The following is a 13,374-nucleotide window of genomic DNA, read 5'->3' as shown; positions in this document are numbered from 1 at the left end:
ACAATTTTATAACTCGAAAACCCATTGAACTCATGATTTCAAGAACTTCAAGATTATGTTATGGGTTTATGATTTCAGTAGGGGTTTACGATTTTAGGAACACCAACATTTTAGTGGGTTTATGATTTCTAGGTTGCTCTATTGCAAGATCGAGTTCTAATGTTTACGATTTTTGAAAAATTGTTTTAAGAACTACTCAAGAACACTATGTTTTCAGACTTGCAGTTCAAAGGTTTTTCTTGCTCAAGAAAACCATTTTTCAAATTCGAAAAAATCATACTTGGTCGGAAAATATGTCGGAAACCGAAAAACCCATCTATTACCTGTCGTAATGGTATATTTTAAACTAAGAAACAAGTTTAATGGTTAACAATGTATGAAAAAATGTTAAGTGACCAAATATGTAGGGATGAGAAAAAACTGAACCGAAAACCAAAAAACTGGAGAAAACCGACATAACCGAAACCGAAAAACCGAAACCAAAGCAATAACCGACGGTAAAACTGAACCGACCCACGTATATATTATTTATTATGTTTTAAACTTTTAGTTTTAGACTTTAGACTTTATCTATTTAGTATTTTATGTTTATTTTCAACGAACTGTTAATGTTGTTAAACTTTGATCTTTTGAACACTTTTATGTTTTTAGAATACTAGAATCCATACTATTGATTTTAGTATATTTAAAGTAAATACAAAACTATTTATCACTTTCACTGGATTTGAACCTAAAAACTAGAAAAAAAAAAACAAGAGCTCATAAACTCATGGTTTAAAACCGAAAACCCATAAACATAACCCGTAAAAACTAAACCATGCAAAAATCAAACCTATATGAATTTAAAAACCTAAAAACCGACTTTCTACGGTTTGGTTTGGTTTTAGAAAAAAAAAAAAAAAAAAACAACCCAAACTCCATCCTCGTCACTACAAATATGTACAAAGGGTATAAATCATTATCCCAAATTTAAATTATGCTGGGCTAAATTGTTAATCCTGCCCCGCACTTCTTCTTCCGTGAAACCTTTCGTCCTCTTCGATCAAACTGTCGATCATCGTTGCTTCTCTCATGAAATCCTTCAAAATCTTCTTACGTAGGGTTTCTTCTTCGATCTCAGATCACCTGAGACCACCGTCATCATAATCACCAATCTATTAATGATTTCGCCTCCAACACTCAACCCTGAGCTGTCAATCGCTTATTACAATCACCACCAGCGCCATGACGGACTTAGTAGACAATCTCGGAGGAGGATTTGAAGGAGATCCGCCGGATTCATGGGAAGTTGCCGACATAGACGCTACCATGAGCAGGTTAATGCTCTCCTCTAAGCGGGAATCCAACAACTCATCCCCCACTTTGCCTTCTACTTCGTCTCGTTCAGAATTCACTCCGGCAAGGTCATCGTATGGTGGTGTACTGGAGGACATGGTGAATTCTGTTGATCAGTTCGCCGTGAAGCTGTACAAAATCCCAGGGAACGTCTAGTAGGTGTGTATCCTGTGACTAGTTCTTTTCAATCATCATAATGCTTTTCCAGGAACTCTTATGAATCTGTTACTACTAAGTTCCATCAACATTAATGTTTATGTGAATTTCAGTGCTAAGATTGGAGCAGGAGGTAGAGAAGTTCATTAGAGATCCTTCACAACAACAAATGGAGTTCCAACAGCTGCAAACTTCTTATCTGAGGTTAGCTGCACATCGTCTGGCTCATCACTATTCTCTTCACTCCATGGTATCACCAGACAAAAACCTTCCTGATGATTCTGGTTCCAAAATTATCATCCAAAAGACTTCTGAATCCCATCTTCCTCTAATACGTTTGGCTGATATCCCTATAAAACAATCCACCCATAACTCCACCACCAAAGTTGTCAAGGTTGCAATCAAACAAAGGCCAAATAAAACATCACAGATTTCTTGTGGACCAAATTCAAATTCACCAAAGAGCAATAGCTTAAAAAGTGTGGAGGAGAGAAAAGAAGAATATAATCGTGCACGAGCAAGAATATTCTGCTTCAATGCAAGCAGTTCATTAGAAGAAGACATGGATAATGTAAGGTGTACAAGTAATAGTAGAGTGGCTATCTTTCGTGATCATGAAGTTGAAAGAAAGGATCCCGATTATGATAGAATCTATGACAGATACATACAAAGATTTGATCCGGGCTTTGGGTTTAATGTAGGCTCGTATCTTGTACAACCAATGTACACACCTGTCTTGAACTACAACACCGAGTTTCCACAACTTGGGTCAACTCATAGGGCTCCATCTGAACACCAACCTCAATGGGTTGCACCATCCTTACGTGGTTACAGACCTTCAGAGTCAACGGTGACTCCATTTAATCATGATCATGGTGTATACATGCAGTACCCTTCTCAGCAGCCTGGGATGACATTCATCCATCCTCATGAACACATACACCAACAATTGGCACAGGTAACATATTTCTAGTACTTTGGGATGACATGTGGCCGAATTTAGCTAGATTTTGCATATATTTTCAATATGTTAATTGCTAAGTTTGTTCCTTGAATGACATGTGTTTGCAGACTCAACAACAACAATTTGATGAGGGTTTTGGATTAGGGCGCCCCCGATGAGGGGTTTGGGCCATGCCTCACCCTGCCAGAGCAATGACCTCCCATGCTTATCTGGCATGGGTGCAGACTGGGACAAAAAACATGTAATTTTTGTCCCATTTACATCGATCCCAGAGTTCAATGCATGCCAAATACAATACAATTTGTTCTGTCTTATTCTATCGTTCTGACAAATGGTCCTTGAAGACTATCACAACTATGAATGTACACTTCTTTTCCAAGTGCACTTCTTTTTAATATCTAAAAACAATTTCATTTGATTATGTATTTACATCATGGCTATAAATGCCGCTCTATTGCTTGCCTTTTTTTTTTTTTTTTTTTTTCAATATTTTGTGAACGTGCTTCAATTTTCTTGTGCTTTTGCATTAGTGTAAAGCATGTTTGGGGATGAAAAGGAACATGATAATACCTGCTTCTGGATCAAAAGCTAGACTAGAGACGGAGATTTATCTATTTTTGCAAGCCTGCTTGTTGTGTAGGTATGCTTTCTTTTCTTTTCAAGTTTTTATTATTTTTTAGATATGCATCCTGTTTATTTAGTATGAATTTCACATAAGTAAAAAGAAACACATGCATTTATTCCGAAGATTAACATCTTGGGATCTCATCTCAAAAAGATCAAAGGTCAGTGTAACACTTGTTGACTATTTCTCTTATGATCTCTTTGGTGAATAGTTGTAAAACTACATATACAAATTTAAAATTTGTCATAAGCTTAGAAACCAGTGACTGAAATCGAGTATTCCCTTATTTTGGTCAATAAAAGTTGGTTTATAGAAACATGAATATAACAATAGTAGAAGTAAGAAACAACACTTGTTGTGTGAAAACACCAATGAAACTAAGAGTCCGTTTGGTTGTGGATAACTGTTTTCATTTTCAGAAAATAAAGTTGAGTTTTCATTTTCAGTTTTCAATGAAAATTTTAGAAAAAGCGTTTGGTTGGACCGGTGAACTTTTCATTTTCCATCTTAGAAATTTAGAAAACTTTGAAAATCTGTAAAAATCATTTTCCTAATTTACATACAATTTGGAAAACAAATTTTTTCATTTTCTTGGATTTTGAAAACTAAATCAACCAAACGCGTTTCCAAAATTTTCATTTTTATTTGAAAATTTTCATGGAAAACTAAAAAATTTCCCGCAACCAAACGCACTCTAAATCTTTCTAAAATTTAAGTAGTTTGATAGTTGAAGTAAAATCAATATAACTAACATAAATCCAGGACAATATATGAATCAAACCAAACTTAAATCAAATTATCAAGTGATCAAGTTCAACATACTAACCATGTAACCAAAGTCCAAATATTCAAGTAAAAGAATCTCGGGTTGTCTTGGTCGACCTTTGCTATGACTTAAATTTTTTGCCACATCATCTTTGTCAAGGTCTACAATTTGACAATATAAAACAGTTATGTCAAATATTTATTGAAACATTTAGTGTTAAAAGCAACAGGATTACCTTCTTCAATAGCTTTAGGATTTTCCCAACTTTCCTAAATATCCATAGGGATCGAACTTTCACGGACCCAATCTTGTGAATAAACCAAACATGTAATCATTTTAGGAGTCAAAGAATTATTAAATGGGTTTAAAACTCTTCCGCTTGTGTTAAAACCCGACTCCGAAGCCACATGAATCGCCAAGACCTATTTAATAAATTGGAAACCTTGGGCTATACCCCCCTACCCACCAATTCAAGATGTCAGACTTTGGAGAATTGGTTTTATCATCTTCACTCACTCTACAACTACCTATTTTCATCGTCATCTTCATTAAGAAAATTCTTTTACGAACATTTCAGGCTCGATATTGGCTGGTGTTAATGATCAAGTTTAGGAAGCTCTAGAAATAGAATGTGGAATAAAAGAATAATTTTATTAGATTTTAAACAGTTCCTCGATAGCATTTATAACAATGTTAAGAATTGATACTTCATCAACTTTTCCATAAACCTCTAAAAGCAAAACCTCCAAATACTTTTTTTTGGATAATAACCGAAAACAACATACAACAACATATGGAACTTCTCAATATTTCTATAGTGTTTATCAAATTTACTTTTCATTAACTTGGCCATATGAAGAAGATTGATATCGTTAGCCCCATTTAAGAATTTCTTCAAAACCGCAAAAAATAGAATTAATGTGATCCAAAAAAGTTTGGCGTTACATAATGTGTACCGAAAACTTTCAAAGTAAGGTCATGTAAAAGTTTAAGGAAGCCACTGTTTTTCTAACATTTGTACGAACCAATGATGTTGACGCCATTTTTTTTCTGAAAATCATCCCTAAAATGGCGTTCTCAATCGTACCTATAAAATGATCTTTCATAAAGTTAAGCTGTTTCTTACATCAAATAGGTATAATACTATCTTGTAAGGACAAAGCCAAACTTTGTTAGTTTTATACTTTTTAATCTTCACATACTGTTTCAATCGACCAAATCTAGACGGAAATTGACGAATATATTTCACTGCACCTGTAACAAATTCGACACCTCTATCAAATTCAACATGTTCTTATGTGACTTAAACCATCTTGGACAATCAAATTCATAATGTTACTGTAGTGAACTAAGATAGAAGAAAATCTAACAGATTCAAGATAGTTTGTATTGCTTTTTGAAATAATTATAGAATGAAAACAGAGGAATAATATTGAAATAACAAGGAAAATAAGATAGGATTGGCACTTTGAGAAGCTAATGATCTCTAAAATGAAAGAAACTTCTAATATTCTCTAATGATGCTCTCTAGGTCCTTTTGCTATCATATATACTCAGTGATGAAAACGTTTGCACTACTTACCATTTTGCCCTTGTTTTGTCCTCACGATTGTTGCTACCTGATGGTTGGCCGTGGTCCCTTTTTAACGTGTCCTTTTTGTTGTTTTCTCCTCTTATACATGAATTGAATTGGTGGGTGCACCACATGACTCCTTTCCTAAAGATTGACTTTGTCCTCAAGGTCAAAAGGTCAAAATTTATGGTATGACCATTCTGCCCTTGTACAATAGCCTTCCATTTTCTATGGTGTATCCGGATGTACTTTTTCCCCATTGGTTATCTCATCTTTCACCTGTTGTATGAAAAGGTCAGCCGCGATTTTTTTCAAAGTCATCCATGGGAATGGACCAAGTTGTTGTGATAACACCCAATTATGGGCTCGTAGTAAATCTTGGGAAGGGGGATCCGCTGCCTTGTCAGTTTATAGTGAATTTCAAAATCAAACTAATAATAACTTGTACATCCATTTTTTTTGATACTCTGGGCCTACTTCACATTGTTCCATTAGATACTTAGGTTATATTGGTCAGTTTGGATCACACAAAGTCGGTTCATGAGATAATGACACCATCTCTTGACTGCGAGGACAATCTCCGTCAACTCTTTTTCATAAATCGACTTCATTCGATTTCTAACCCCCAACACATGGTTGTAATAAGCTATAGGGTGTGCCATCTTGAATTAACACAACTACTAAGCCCGTCTCCGATGCATCCGTTTCAATTATAAAAGGTTTTGAAAAAGTTGGCATTGTTAGTATTTGAGAGTTAAGGGTGTTAAAAGCCTTAGACACTTAGGAATTCCACCCGAAACAATCCTTCCTAAGCTGATTTGTAATAGGGGTTATAATGCTTGTGAAACAGGATATGAATTTTCTACAATATCTTGTAAGTCCCAAAAATCCGCAGAGCTCTTTAATGGTAGTGAGGATTAGGCCTTACAATCGGGTTGGGTTCAAGTAATGGGTTGGTGGGTCAGAAAACATAAACTCAACCCAACCTAATATAATATATGGGTTGGGTTGACAGGTTGGAAACCACAACCCAACCTAACCCATTTAAGTATATGTGTTTGCGGGTTTACAAGTTAGTGGGTTGAACCCAACATGCAAAACCCGTTTAATAACTAAGCGACACATTTTAAAAAACCGAGGTTTTTTCAACGTAAAGTCATAAAGTGATTAAAGTTATTAACATAAAAAATGTTTTAAACATAAAGTCATATAATTGTCGATTTAGGGTCGGAGCAGACATAGGAGCAAGTGAGCGAGAGTGGTCGATTTGTGTCGGTTGGTGATGACATGTAGGATAGTAGGCGATCGACAAATCGGCGATGAGCGGCCGTCAGCCAAGTGGTAGTCTGAACATATAACACTGATGAATGCGTTCTTCGTTCGTGACTTGTGAGTATGTGTGTTTTCTTTTTTGATTAGGGCATCGCAAAAAAACTAAACACACGATTATACAAATATGGAAGGCGAATGAATACAATGATACGAAATATTACGGAAGGAAATAAGATTTCATTAATAATTAAATATATCTATTGTTTTTAAGTGTGTGTGTGTGTGTATATATATATATATATATATATATATATATATTGAGTTATTGTACGAACCAAAAGATTTGTGAGAACTTGCAAACTCATAATAAACTCATCATTTTTCAACACCAAAAACACCAATCTTCTCCAAATGATGCATCTAAGCCAAATCTAGGCTAAAAAAAGATTTGACATTTTTTTTACTTTCGAAATTTGCATGTATGCACAATCAATAGTCATATGGACTGTTGATGAGCATAATAAGCAGTCCATATGACTGCTGATTGTGCTGATCAGCAGTCCATATGATTGCTGATTGTGCTCATTAGCAATTCGTACAACTGTTGATTATGCTCATCACAACTCATATAAAAAAACCGTCAAATCTTTTTTAAAGCCTAAATATGGCTTAGACACACCATTTAGAGAAGATTGATGTTTTTGGTGTTGAAAAACGATGAGCTGATTATGAGTTCGTAAGCTTACACATCTTTTGGTTCTCAAAAGAACCTGACTCTCTCTCTCTCTCTCTCTCTCTATATATATATATATATATATATATATATATATATATATATATATATATAGGGCTAGGTTATAATGTGGATGGTAAGTATTGTATGGATGTAGGGTTGAATATGGACCAAGAGTTTAAAATATATATTCTAATAGAATATGTATTCTGATTGAATACAAATTCTGATTAAATGAACATTTTGAAGAATAACAAATTTTTGAACCATGAGTTGTAGAACAACAACATTCTTAAAGAATAATCATATATTATTAACATTATTGAAGAATCTAAGGTCAAAAAATAAACAAAAAAATAATTTTTACCGTCACATTCTATAAAAATACAATGTTATTTTTTGAATTTTTGCCACATTCTATTAGAATACAAGCTTCATAGTGAGTCATTCTTGAAAAAATCTTCATTCTATAAGAGTACAATGTCGTTCATGAAAGAATCTTCATTCTCATTCTTGTTTCATGTTGTTATATTCCATCCACCATTGGTCAAATCAGCTGGAACAACATACATAAATTGACCAATGGTCAAATCAGCTGGAACTAGATATCTGAAATAAAAACATTAACTTGTTACCATTTTGTGGGTCCTATCACATTCATATCTTTTTATATAAATGACACCATAAAAAGAAAATGTAAAAACTGTAGTGATCTAATCAAATCGATGAAAGTAGTTTGTTATTTCTTTCATATAATCCTATATAAACTAACATAGATACAACAAATGGGAAAGGTTAACATTCATACTTCTTTTGGGAAAATGACGTATAGGCCCTATAATGTTTCTAGGGTTGACCCATTTAGCCACTTAATTTATTTTGTGGCTTAATAAGGGATCGAATTATTTGTTACCTAACAATATAGTCCCTTTTACCTATTGTAGCCGGTTAACGTTGCCACATAAACCTAGCTTAACACGTAAGCGATGACATGGCAAGAAGTTAAATCGTCCAACAACCGCAACGACACCGTATTGAAGGCGAATCGTAAGGAGCAAGGATCGACAGTTCTAGCGCCTCCATATAAAATGAAGACTTCCTTGACCTAAAAGGGCACATCTGCAAACTTCATTACCCCAATCTCGTCTCTAAGTTTACTCCAAAATGGCTTCGAGCGAACGTGCAGAACACAGCTGGTCTCCAAATTACGTCCGTCACATGGATGACAATCATTCGAATGGTGTAACCAACGAAGCCATGGCCATCAGTTTACTGCAAACCCAGACGAAACTGTCTCTTATACGGGAGGACTTCTAAGACCAGTTGCGTGAGCTCCGCAGTTAATCGACACTTAGATGCCATGAACCTTGAGGTCGATGACGTTCACGCTGGTCAGATGGATATCTCACATATGGTTGCTGATCTTAAAAATCATTTCGTTTCTCTGCAAGGAGCATATGTGAAGATGGTCTTCAAGGACAACAAACGTAAGAAGCTGATGTCTTGTGTTGGGATTTTTGGTGTTGTTTGTGCGTCTGTGGTGACGTATTTGGTGTTTAAGTAAAAAAATTTGTCTAGGTTGAAGCATTTCACTCCTGGGTTTGTGTTTTGGTGTGTTGCCTATGTTGTTTAGTGTCAATATTAGTAGTAGATTTTGTGTGGGTTGCTGGTATTAGTTTGTGATGTTGGTCTGTAGATTTGATGGTGGTGTTGCTGGGCTGCTGATTGTCATCGTTTTTTGATGAAGTTTTTTGTCGATGATCTCTGTAATAGGTTATTGAATAGCAGAAAGCGATGTAAACAAACCCAAGGGTGAATTGTGTTTTAAAATGTTATTATTAAAAAAAAATTTGTCTTTCACCTGTATCTGTATGTATGCATGAAAGAAAGAAACATTTGGGTATTATATATGTTTCATCGACCGGGACGGCACCACAAGACAAATCAAAATGAATTTACCTTCTTTATGCGCATAGACAGGGACCACAAATGGTGCAGTTTGGGAAAAGGGACAAAAAATACCTTTGCACACGATTGAACCATATTTGCTTGTCTGCAAACCTTTTTTGGAAAAAAAAAAGGAATAAAGTTTTCTAAAGATAGCCTTTTCATGTTGAATGGATTAAGTCACAAGTCCCCTGTTTTTTACAATGACTTAATTACCCCTGCATGAAAAATGGTCAATTTACTTTGTAATGACTTAATTACCCCTGCATCCAAAATGGCCAATTTACTTTGTAATGACTTAATTACCCCCACATCCAAAAATGGTTTTAATTTCTAATGACTAAAATGCCCTCACATCCAAAATGTTAAATTTAATTTCTAATGACTAAAATGCCCCCACAACCAAAATGGCCAATTTAAATAATAATAACTCAAATACCCCCACATCATAAATGGTCAGTTTACTTTGTTTTGGCTAAAATGCCCATAATACCCCTAAATATTCGTAGTACACCATAAAAGAACATACAAAGATCATTTGCTGCAACACACATTCAATACAAATAACAAACAACTACTTAATCCAAGTCCATGGCCGTTGCAACACTGCTACCTTCACCTCCCACATTTTTTGCAAGCTTCACTTTAATGATTCGTTCTGACTTCTTTCGCATTTTAGGTGGTTTAACATGCTTAACTCGAGTATTGACATTCACCCCTTCATCCCGTCCATTGACTCCCACCATTCGCTCTTCATCTGTAGGCCTATCCAAAGCATCAGTAGCATCTACGATTACCTCATCATCCCCTACTCTTGTGGCAACGTTTACAGACTCCTGCGTAGGTATCATTTTTTTGTTTCTTTGTTCCATTTTGTTTGGATGTTCCTACACCTTTACTACAAGTAGCCTTGTTGTGTCCTTTCTCCTTGCATATGTTGCAAGAAACTTTCTTCCCTGCCTTGCAGACGGTATGTTTTCCCATCCGTTCAGAAGCATCTCTTCTTCTCTTTATGGTTGGCCTTCCTGGCATACGTCTTTTCAATGGAGGCAAAGGGGGTATCAAGTCAGTAGAAGGCAACATATTTTGTCCATTCATCCCATGGATTGGCTGTTTGTAAGTATTATGGTATAATGCAGCCAAGTACATTGGATCTACATATGGACCGTCAGGGGTCAAATTTAAGTAGGCTAAGGTGGCAACTGAGTGTACGCAGCCATATCCATTAAGTTGCCATAGCCTGCAGCTGCATTCCTTTTTTTCAACATCCACAGTAAACGCCTCGTCCATCTTCCTTGCCTCAAACTTCATCCCCCCACAAGAAATGACATGCCAATGCCTACATATATAGATGAAAACCGCAAATATCATGAGATGTGAAGAGTAAAGTACTAATGTAATTGGATAAATGTACAAACTTCATCCCCCCACAAGAAATGACATGACAATTGATCCGAATTTGAAATTCTTTGCACAATTATGCTCACTGATAAGAGATTTTATCTGGAAAGACTTATCTTCACTCATCCAAGAACCCCAAAGCCTAAAAGTACATTTGCCATCACAACATTTGACAAGTAATAGTCTAGTATCATTCTTAACAAAACATAATTGATAACCATTCGTGACAGCATAGTTACAAAGCATGTGTTTCAATTGCTTAGGACTCTCAAACCTCATACCTAAAACAGGTTCCTGCTCCTTCCAATTGAGCTTATCATTGAAAATGTTTGGCAATTCGGGATAAACATCTTCATTGTCACCCATGTCTTCTTCGAAAAACTCACCTGCACCTGCTTTCTCACCCATCTCTACCTGAATCTCATTACCCTTTATAAAAAAATGAGGCTTCTGATGGTCATCCTCATCGCCATCGACATCCTCATCCTCGTTGTCATCATCATCGCCATTCTCTACCTCATCGTTCGTGTCACTGTCACCCACATCCCGATACCCTGGTGCAACTTCCTTAACCAGTCCTGCACCATCAAGTACTTCTTCCTCAACATTACCAACAAACTCGTCTGTGTGTTCATCCAACCATTCCTGTATGTTACTATCCCCAAAATGGTCTACATACATAGGGAGTATAACACCACATTCATATGCAATTTCAATGAAGTCGTAATAATCGGGGTCATTGCAAATTATAGTCAAACCTTTTGGAAAATCAATATCAGGTTGGCAGTAATAGAGCTTCTCACACTTTTCCCCAGTGAACCTTTCGATGAACGCAACACACCCATCCTTGTAGATTCCTGTGAAATCGATGTCCGAAAACCTCTGAGTAATTCCACCGGTGTAGCGTATGGGGTTTCTGGCGAACATTCCTTGGAAGTGGACATCTACTTGTAAGAATACGGGTTTCATGCTTGAGGATTCAGAAGCAGCTTACAAAAAAGGGTTTACCGATGAAGTGTTGAACAATGGATGTAAAAGGGCTCTTTTATAAAGCATATACCGACATTACGAAGGAGGCGACTAATTAATGACATGGCATTAGACGAAAGTCACAGTCAGCATCCGATGTGGTGTTAGTAGAAGGAGGTGGACTTAAAATGACCGACTAACCCCTTTAAAATTGAAATAAGGACTTAATCGACCTGACAAAGACTAATTCGTTCCCTTATTAAGCCACAAAATAAGTTAACTGGCTAAATGGGTCAACCCTAGAGACATTATAGGGCCTATACGTCATTTTCCCTACTTCTTTTTGTCTATATTAGGAATGTCAGATTTTTCAGCTTTCTCAACAATCACCTAAAACCAAAATTTTACTTTAGAGCTAAGAGACAAATAGAATAGCATAAAGTTTGATTGATAAATAAACAAAATGTCTTACTGAAACTCTATCTGGATACTTCTCTCTGATGCAAGAGAATTCCGATTTCCTCTTCTCTACATAAACAAAAAGGAGAAATTTAGGTTTAGCAATTGATCTTATTATCTAATTGCACATCTTGATGCAATAATCGTTTAGAAAACAGACATCGAAACACCCAATTAAACAAATATTCTTATCTAATGATCAAGAATGAAACAGGAAAACCACAAAAGAAAAGGAAATTGTGATTGAAGGCACAATACCTAATGGGTGTTCAAGCTTGAACGAGCATTTAGCCAGACCTGCACTCTGATTACTTTCTACAGATTTCAAACAATTGAAAAACATTACAACAAAACCCACAACAACTAAATTGAACGCTTAAAACACGATTAAAGAAGAAAACAAGGCTATCGCAGAAAAAAAATAGATGAAACGTGACAGAGTTGCTTCTTTAAACCCAATGAAGAATGTAACTACAAGAAATTAAAATTGATGGGTTTACCTGTCAAAATTAAGAAAAGAACAGAGAGAATGATTGGTATAATCCAACTTTGTAAGACTTCTTTAAAGGAGAAATTAAGTACAAGGAAAGGGGCGGGATTCTTGATTCCAACACGGAAGAAAATGAAACAAATTTTGGGTTTTCCCAACTCTACTTAGAATCTTTGCGTTGCTGATGAACAGATGAAGGGGTAGAAAGGGTCGACGACTAAAGAGTCGACGACGGACACTGTAGTGAGGATCGACGACGAACTCAAGGGCTTACGGCGACCGACGACGGCGTGAAGGTCGACTAATAGGGGCCCAAGGTCAATGAAAACGGGAGGGATACGATTGTGTGGGTGTCGATTGAAAAGGAAATAAGGTTTTAAATAAAGTAATTTGCCTAAATTAAAGGGTAGATGATTTAGTTAATTAATTATTAAAATTAAATAATACTTGACTCATATTAATCGCTACATCCACACAATATTTGTTCATCCACATTTGAACCTACCTCTCTCTCCCCCCCCCCCCCCTCTCTCTCTCTCTCTATATATATATATATATATATATATATATATATATATATATATATATATATATATAAACGGGTTGGCAAGTTGGTGGGTTGGCAGGTCAAAAGTCTCAACCCAAACCCATTTATTTTCAGGTTGGGTCAGTGTCGGGTTACGG

The 13,374-nt window shown here is 35.9% G+C and overlaps 1 long non-coding RNA gene and 1 pseudogene across 1 annotated transcript; one reads left to right on the top strand and one right to left on the bottom strand.

The window, feature by feature from the left end:
• Positions 1 to 958: 958 nt before the first annotated feature.
• On the top strand, positions 959 to 9,284 carry LOC111913306 (uncharacterized; annotated as a pseudogene).
• A 2,713-nt stretch (positions 9,285 to 11,997) lies between these two features.
• LOC128128527 (uncharacterized) lies at positions 11,998 to 12,832 on the bottom strand. Its single transcript, XR_008226502.1, has 4 exons — positions 12,701 to 12,832; positions 12,459 to 12,515; positions 12,214 to 12,269; positions 11,998 to 12,131 (listed from the first exon to the last, which is right to left on the bottom strand). It is a non-coding gene; the product is annotated as an uncharacterized LOC128128527 (long non-coding RNA).
• Between the last annotated feature and the right edge of the window lie 542 nt (positions 12,833 to 13,374).

The sequence above is a fragment of the Lactuca sativa genome, chromosome 9, assembly GCF_002870075.4.
Source record: "Lactuca sativa cultivar Salinas chromosome 9, Lsat_Salinas_v11, whole genome shotgun sequence".
Lineage (NCBI taxonomy): Eukaryota > Viridiplantae > Streptophyta > Magnoliopsida > Asterales > Asteraceae > Lactuca > Lactuca sativa.
Note: the sequence above shows the minus strand (reverse complement) of the source record. Positions and strands in the feature narration are given on the sequence as shown.